Source organism: Tachypleus tridentatus, chromosome 1 (assembly GCF_004210375.1).
Source record: "Tachypleus tridentatus isolate NWPU-2018 chromosome 1, ASM421037v1, whole genome shotgun sequence".
Taxonomy (NCBI): Eukaryota; Metazoa; Arthropoda; class Merostomata; order Xiphosura; family Limulidae; genus Tachypleus; species Tachypleus tridentatus.
Window position 1 is genome coordinate 184,606,600 of NC_134825.1, and position 9,509 is coordinate 184,616,108.

A 9,509-nucleotide genomic window follows, 5' to 3' on the forward strand; every position below is an offset into this window, starting at 1 on the left:
TCAGAGTATGAAGCATGTTTTGATCAAAAGTTAAAACTTATTTGCAATAAACTCACAACAGACATAATATCGACATATTATAGGATACCAACCAATTATCTGTTATCTTAACCTAGGCTTAACAAATCACAATGGTTATAATGTGGGACTGTGGATTACAGGTTATGTTACCAAAACAATATAAATAAAAATAATCACAGTTTCTACTTTGAGTGACAGTCGAATCCCACTATACGTATAAAGTAGCCCGTGGATGGGACTGACCATCTTGTCCAGTCTACCATTTTAAATTAGGAGGTTAATTTCAACAGCCACCGAGTAGCTATGAGCTAAGAAACGTCTATGTTAATCCATTCTATCAGTTTTAATACATACCAACACAAAACACGAGTAAGCCTACAACAACTATCAGTTCTAATACATACCAACACAAAACACAAGTAAGCCTACAACAACTATCAGTTCTAATACATACCAACACAAAACACAAGCAAGCCTACAACAACTATCAGTTCTAATACATACCAACACAAAACACAAGTAAGCCTACAACAACTATCAGTTCTAATACATACCAACACAAAACACAAGTAAGCCTACAACAACTATCAGTTCTAATACATACCAACACAAAACACAAGTAAGCCTACAACAACTATCAGTTCTAATACATACCAACACAAAACACAAGTAAGCCTACAACAACTATCAGTTCTAATACATACCAACACAAAACACAAGTAAGCCTACAACAACTATCAGTTCTAATACATACCAATATAAAACACAAGTAAGCCTACAACAACTATCAGTTCTAATACATACCAACACAAAACACAAGTAAGCCTACAACAACTATCAGTTCTAATACATACCAACACAAAACACAAGTAAGCCTACAACAACTATCAGTTCTAATACATACCAACACAAAACACAAGTAAGCCTACAACAACTATCAGTTCTAATACATACCAACACAAAACACGAGTAAGCCTACAACAACTATCAGTTCTAATACATACCAACACAAAACACAAGTAAGCCTACAACAACTATCAGTTCTAATACGTACCAATACAAAACACAAGTAAGCCTACAACAACTATCAGTTCTAATACATACCAACACAAAACACGAGTAAGCCTACAACAACTATCAGTTCTAATACATACCAACACAAAACACGAGTAAGCCTACAACAACTATCAGTTCTAATACATACCAACACAAAACACAAGTAAGCCTACAACAACTATCAGTTCTAATACATACCAACACAAAACACAAGTAAGCCTACAACAACTATCAGTTCTAATACATACCAACACAAAACACAAGTAAGCCTACAACAACTATCAGTTCTAATACATACCAATACAAAACACAAGTAAGCCTACAACAACTATCAGTTCTAATACGTACCAATACAAAACACAAGTAAGCCTACAACAACTATCAGTTCTAATACATACCAACACAAAACACAAGTAAGCCTACAACAACTATCAGTTCTAATACATACCAACACAAAACACAAGTAAGCCTACAACAACTATCAGTTCTAATACATACCAACACAAAACACAAGTAAGCCTACAACAAAGACATATTTATTCCCAGGGATGAAACTACCTCTGAGAGACTCGGAACAGAATATTTTATCTTGCTCACGCTGCTTGGTATTTCCTTAGAGTTCTGTAACTAACCTGTTTAGCGAAAAGACGAAAAAACTGAAGACGCAGCCATTAGGGACCCGAATAACATAAAGAAAAAATGTCATGTACAAAGCTGTGCACGAGGTTGTGTATCAAGACCATCAGTGTAGATATTGATAATTTACTAATTCACAGTCTGAGGTACTGGAGTGGATGAAAAGCTTTGTAAACGTGATAGGCAAGTGCAAAGTCAGCTGTAGGAAAAACAAATCAGAGGCTTCATACATTTTAAAGGATTTTTTCTACGTGATCGGAATTTCCTGGAGTTTATTCCATTTCTTAGCAAAGAAGGAACGTCTCTCCGGGAGGGTAAGAGGATGACCGAAAGCTTCTTCTAAATGAACATCTATTGACATAGTTCGACAGCAGGATACAGACCATATTCAAGAAACAGATTTCTGTTAGGAAATCACGCAACTTCAGTCGAAGAAAACTAACAAGTTCTCAAGTCTTGCAAAATTAACATAATCAAATACAATGCATACGACAATAAGGACAAAAGAGAGGCTTCACTGTGCGTTTATCAAAACAGCTCTAGAACCATATTCGTGTCTAGTACTTTACGTATTATTTTACTAGTGTAACAACTATAGAGTTTGTGATCGCAAGTGTATCGACATTCAGTTTGATAAATGACATTTCAGTGACAACATACAAGGACATGGGAAGATGTCAGGAGTTTTATTATCCATGTTGGTGGTGTCAAGATAAAGCACTGAGTCGTTTTTAACACGAGGTCTGTTTCATACGGTGTTGTTGTTGTCACATTGCCAAGAGTACCAGAGATCTAACCCTGACATGCGCGTGAAGATGAAAGCTAATAAAGAATCACCTCTTAAACATGATAGAGTTGTCACAGTTGCAGTTTCATGTGACTATTTCAGTTAACATTACCAGAACACTTACCAACAAACAGAATGTGGAACACGGTATCAACACAAAACGTTTTAATTTTGTTAAGAAACATTGAGATAATTTATTAAAGTGAACAAATAAAATCTTGTAAACTTGAAGTAAAGGTCACTAGGAAGAAGAAAACCATGGCAGGCGAGCCAGACAAACATTTGATATTGTTAGTCTGAGGGAGTCAAGTCAGACAAACATCCGATACTGTTACAGTTTATGCGAGTCAAGTCAGACAAGCATTTGGTACTGTTAGTCTGTGGGAGTCAAGTCAGACAAACATCCGATACTGTCAACCTGTGAGAGTCAAGTCAGACAAACATCTGATTCTGTTAGTCTGTGAGAGTCAAGTCAGATAAACATCTGATTCTGTTAGTCTGTGAAAGTCAAGTCAGACAAACATCTGATTCTGTTAGTCTGTGAGAGTCAAGTAATCCTGGACACAATGAACAGTAGTTAATACTGTCCTGAACGGTAGTTGTTACTGTCATGGACGGTGGTTGTTACTGTCCTGAACGGTAGTTGTTACTGTCCTGAACGGTAGTTGTACTGTCCTGAACGGTAGTTGTTACTGTCATGGACGGTGATTGTTACTGTCATGGACGGTGGTTGTTACTGTCCTGAACAGTAGTTGTTACTGTCATGGACGGTGGTTGTTACTGTCCTGAACGGTAGTTGTTACTGTCCTGAACGGTAGTTGTTATTGTCATGGACGGTGGTTGTTGCTGTCCTGAACGGTAGTTGTACTGTCCTGAACGGTACTTGTTGCTGTCATGGACGGTAGTTGTACTGTCCTGAACAGTAGTTGTTACTGTCATGGACGGTAGTTGTTACTGTCATGGACGGTGGTTGTACTGTCATGGACGGTGGTTGCTACTGTCCTGAACGGTAGTTGTTACTGTCCTGAACGGTAGTTGTTACTGTCATGGACGGTGGTTGTTACTGTCCTGAACGGTAGTTGTTACTGTCCTGAACGGTAGTTGTACTGTCCTGAACAGTAGTTGTTACTGTCATGGACGGTGATTGTTACTGTCATGGACGGTGGTTGTTACTGTCCTGAACAGTAGTTGTTACTGTCATGGACGGCAGTTGTTACTGTCATGGACGGTGGTTGTTACTGTCCTGAACGGTAGTTGTTACTGTCTTGAACGGTAGTTGTTATTGTCATGGACGGTAGTTGTTACTGTCCTGAACGGTAGTTGTACTTTCCTGAACGGTAGTTGTTGCTGTCATGGACGGTGGTTGTTACTGTCCTGAACGGTAGTTGTACTGTCCTGAACAGTAGTTGTTACTGTCATGGACGGTAGTTGTTACTGTCATGGACGGTGGTTGTTACTGTCCTGAACGGTAGTTGTTACTGTCATGGACGGTGGTTGTTACTGTCCTGAACGGTAGTTGTTACTGTCCTGAACGGTAGTTGTTACTGTCATGGACGGTGGTTGTTACTGTCCTGAACAGTAGTTGCTACTGTCATGGACGGTAGTTGTTACTGTCATGGACGGTGGTTGTTACTGTCCTGAACGGTAGTTGTACTGTACTGTCCTGAACAGTAGTTGTTACTGTCATGGACGGTAGTTGTTACTGTCATAGACGGTGGTTGTTACTGTCATGGACGGTGGTTGTTACTGTCCTGAACGGTAGTTGTACTGTCCTGAACAGTAGTTGTTACTGTCATGGACGGTAGTTGTTACTGTCATGGACGGTGGTTGTTACTGTCCTGAACGGTAGTTGTACTGTCCTGAACAGTAGTTGTTACTGTCGTGGACGGTAGTTGTTACTTTCATGGACGGTAGTTGTTACTGTCATGGACGGTGGTTGTTACTGTCCTGAACGGTAGTTGTTACTGTCATGGACGGTGGTTGTTACTGTCCTGAACGGTAGTTGTACTGTCCTGAACAGTAGTTGTTACTGTCATGGACGGTAGTTGTTACTGTCATGGACGGTGGTTGTTACTGTCATGGACGGTAGTTGTTACTGTCATGGACGGTGGTTGTTACTGTCCTGAACGGTAGTTGTACTGTACTGTCCTGAACAGTATTTGTTACTGTCATGGACGGTAGTTGTTACTGTCATGGACGGTGGTTGTTACTGTCATGGACGGTGGTTGTTACTGTCCTGAACAGTAGTTGTTACTGTCATGGACGGTAGTTGTTACTGTCATGGACGGTGGTTGTTACTGTCCTGAACGGTAGTTGTACTGTACTGTCCTGAACAGTAGTTGTTACTGTCATGGACGGTAGTTGTTACTGTCATGGACGGTGGTTGTTACTGTCCTGAACGGTAGTTGTTACTGTCATGGACGGTGGTTGTTACTGTCCTGAACGGTAGTTGTACTGTCCTGAACAGTAGTTGTTACTGTCATGGACGGTAGTTGTTACTGTCATGGACGGTGGTTGTTACTGTCCTGAACGGTAGTTGTACTGTCCTGAACAGTAGTTGTTACTGTCATGGACGGTAGTTGTTACTGTCATGGACGGTGGTTGTTACTGTCCTGAACGGTAGTTGTACTGTCCTGAACAGTAGTTGTTACTGTCATGGACGGTGGTTGTTACTGTCCTGAACAGTAGTTGTTACTGTCCGATTAGAACACTTTATCTTTCTTGGTTGATCCTAGAAACTCTTCTAACAAAAAATACTTCGAGTTTCAGATACTGGAAGAGTTGAGCAAGTTTAACAAGAGAGAACCACGGTGCTAGTTAATTACACATTTAATTAACAAGAGAGAACCACGGTGTTAGTTAATTACACATTTAATTAACAAGAGAGAACCACAGTGTCAGTTAATTACACATTTAATTAACAAGAGAGAACCACGGTGTTAGTTAATTACACATTTAATTAACAAGAGAGAACCACGGTGTTAGTTAATTAAACACTTAATATTAGGACAAGCTGAAGAGATGAGCACCACAATGACACGTGGTCACGAGGGCCAAAGAAACATCTAAAAAAGACAAAGCTAAGAAGTGCAACGGAAGACATGGGAATGTAGCTGGTAAACATGTAAGAACTGTTTTATTTGTTGCTATGAAGCAATAACATATTTGACTGATACCTATAACGTGATTGGCCCGGCCTACACGTCACATTGAATACCTTTCACACAAGAAACTTCACCTTAAAGTTTACCAAGAATCGACTGAGACAAACTCAGGAACACTTGGAGTTGTTGGCAAGAGAAAAAGACATGAACCTTGACATGGATGTAGAAATCGGCTTGTTGTTTATAAATATGTACATGTCCTGGCAGTCTGTCAATACAGAGATGTGCGTGGGAGGAAGTTTATTTATATATTCATCGGTTTTAGTAATTTAAATAACGAAGCAATCCTTATTTACACTTTGTTATTGTGTTTTATTAACAATTGATTCCGGGTTTCTATGATTAAAAACGTAAAAACTGGAACTTTGAAACATATTGAACATTAAATTGAACATATTCATGTTATCCTTAAAAAGAATGTCTTTAATCACTGTTGTAAGCTAGTTTCACTCTACCATACCATAAACTGGTAAAATAGTGTTAAACTTACATAAATAACTGTACACTGCATTCGGAGCAAATCTTTGCAGTTCTGTAATCTGTAGTGAAGTCTGAGAAACTCTGTACTCTGTAGAGAAGTCTGAGAAACTCTGTAATCTGTAGAGAAGTCTGAGAAGCTCTGTAATCTGTAGAAAAGTCTGAGAAACTCTGTAATCTGTAGAGAAGTCTGAGAAACTCTGTAATCTGTAGAGAAGTCTGAGAAACTCTGTAATATGTAGAGAAGTCTGAGAAACTCTGTAATATGTAGAGAAGTCTGAGAAACTCTGTAATCTGTAGAGAAGTCTGAGAAACTGTAATCTGTAGAGAAGTCTGAGAAACTCTGTAATATGTAAAGAAGTCTAAGAAACTGTAATCTGTAGAGAAGTCTGAGAAACTCTGTAATCTGTAGAGAAGTCTGAGAAACTCTGTAATCTGTAGAGAAGTCTGAGAAACTCTGTAATCTGTAGAGAAGTCTGAGAAACTCTGTAATCTGTAGAGAAGTCTGAGAAACTCTGTAATCTGTAGTGAAGTCTGAGAAACTCTGTAATCTGTAGAGAAGTCTGAGAAACTCTGTAATCTGTACAGATGTCTGAGAAACTCTGTAATCTGTAGAGAAGTCTGAGAAACTCTGTAATCTGTAGAGAAGTCTGAGAAACTCTGTAATCTGTAGAGAAGTCTGAGAAACTGTAATCTGTAGAGAAGTCTGAGAAACTCTCTAATCTGTAGAGAAGTCTGAGAAACTCTGTAATCTGTAGAGAAGTCTGAGAAACTGTAATCTGTAGAGAAGTCTGAGAAACTGTAATCTGTAGAGAAGTCTGAGAAACTCTGTAATCTGTAGTGAAGTCTGAGAAACTCTAATCTGTAGAGAAGTCTGAGAAAATGTAATCTGTAGAGAAGTCTGAGAAACTGTAATCTGTAGAGAGTCTGAGAAACTGTAATCTGTAGAGAAGTCTGAGAAACTCTAATCTGTAGAGAAGTCTGAGAAACTGTAATCTGTAGAGAAGTCTGAGAAACTCTGTAATCTGTAGAGAAGTCTGAGAAACTGTAATCTGTAGAGAAGTCTGAGAAACCATTCCTTTACAAGAGAACAGTTTATTTCTGGTTTCGTGATTTCTCTTTATTAATGGTCGTGATTTGTGCACACACACAGATTGAAACTCTATAACTAGTTTATTAAAGTATATTTATATGAACGTAAAGTGTATTCAGCATCAGACACGAGAGGACACATTTCAGAAGTGACACTGGTACAACAGAAAGAAATAACGTTTCTAACAAATGACACTACTGCTCGTAATGAAATATTTCAAACACATTCTATCAGTAGGTTGATGTGTATCAAAACGTGCCGCCTATTTTCAACGCCATTCTGTCATTGGCTGGAAGTACTTTTTCTCGATAAAACGTCATTAGGTTACAACAAACGATGTATCACTGTTTAAGTGAATAGAGAGATAAAACTGTTATCTTCCAAGGTTTCTGTCATTTTCTGAATTCTTAGTGAAATAAAAGACGGTTTATATCTCACCATGTATAAAAACATACATGTGGTTTATCTGCGAAGAGCAGTCTCTGATGTTGAACTGATAGACTAGCTAGAATGTAGATAGTTAATAGTACCCACCGCCAACCTTTGAGGTGCTCTTCTCTAAGGAAATTGTGAGATTTGACCATCACACTTATAACGCACCAACGGTTCCAAAATGGAGGGGACATGTTTTTCTTGTTGTTGTTTTTAACAACATAATGCGTACTACCATAACTCTGATTAAAAGCACCTGCTTGCTAACAACAGAATGTGTACTACCATAACGTTAACAGCCCCTGCTTCCTAACAACACAATGCGTACTACAAACATTATAACTTAACAGTTATTCACATATTGTTTACCCTCCTTACATAGTAATGTACCATACCTTCTGTTATAAACATTATAACTTAACAGTTATTCATATATTGTTTACCTTCCTTACATAGTAATGTACTATACCTTCTGTTATAAACATTATAACTTAACAGTTATTCAGATATAGTTTACCCTCCTTACATAGTAATGTACCATACCTTCTGTTATAAACATTATAACTTAACAGTTATTCAGATATAGTTAAACCCTCCTTACATAGTAATGTACCATACCTTCTGTTACAAACATTATAACTACACAGTTATTCACATATTCTTTACCTTCCTTACATAGTAATGTACCATACCTTCTGTTATAAACATTATAACTTAACAGTTATTCAGATATTGTTTACCATCCTTACATAGTAATGTACCATACCTTCTGTTATAAACATTATAACTTAACAGTTATTCATATATTGTTTACCCTCCTTACATAGTAATGTACCATACCTTCTGTTATAAACATTATAACTTAACAATTATTCATATATTGTTTACCCTCCTTACATAGTAATGTACCATACCTTCTGTTATAAACATTATAACTTAACAGTTATTCATATATTGTTTACCTTCCTTACATAGTAATGTACTATACCTTCTGTTATAAACATTATAACTTAACAGTTATTCAGATATGGTTTACCTTCCTTACATAGTAATGTACCATATCTTCTGTTATAAACATTATAACTTAACAGTTATTCATATATTGTTTCCCTCCTTACATAGTAATGTACCATATTTTCTGTTATAAACATTATAACTTAACAGTTATTCATATATTGTTTACCTTCCTTACATAGTAATGTACCATACCTTCTGTTATAAACATTATAACTTAACAGTTATTCATATATTGTTTTCCCTCCTTACATAGTAATGTACAATACCTTCTGTTATAAACATTATAACTTAACAGTTATTCATATATTGTTTACCCTACTTACATAGTAATGTACTATACCTTCTGTTTTCAACATTATAACTTAACAGTTATTCATATTTTTAAAATGTTTAATATATTACAATGTTTCACTAATATTGTTGATATACTGATAAGAAAATTAGTAGTTAATGGATTTAATAAAGAAACTTTAGTTAAAATAATTAACTATTCTGTAACAAATATAAGAATGTATTAAATAAATATAAAGAAATAAAAACTAGAGAACGTTTACTAAAAATGGCTAATAACAATTTTTAGTTATGAATAAGGTCATTTAACAAGTTGGTACTACTTTATGCGGATGTACACCTTGACGCATACAAAGGCTTGTTTAGAGCATGATAGTCACAGCAGACTTAATAAAAGGGAGGTGGTTCGGTGGAATACTTGTTTAGATAACCGGATGGAACGCTTTATACTTATATAATTCGTCGTCTGTGCTATCAATTAGTGCTTTTCTACCATACTGGGGGCTAGAATACTAATTTGAAGAGGCAATATCTC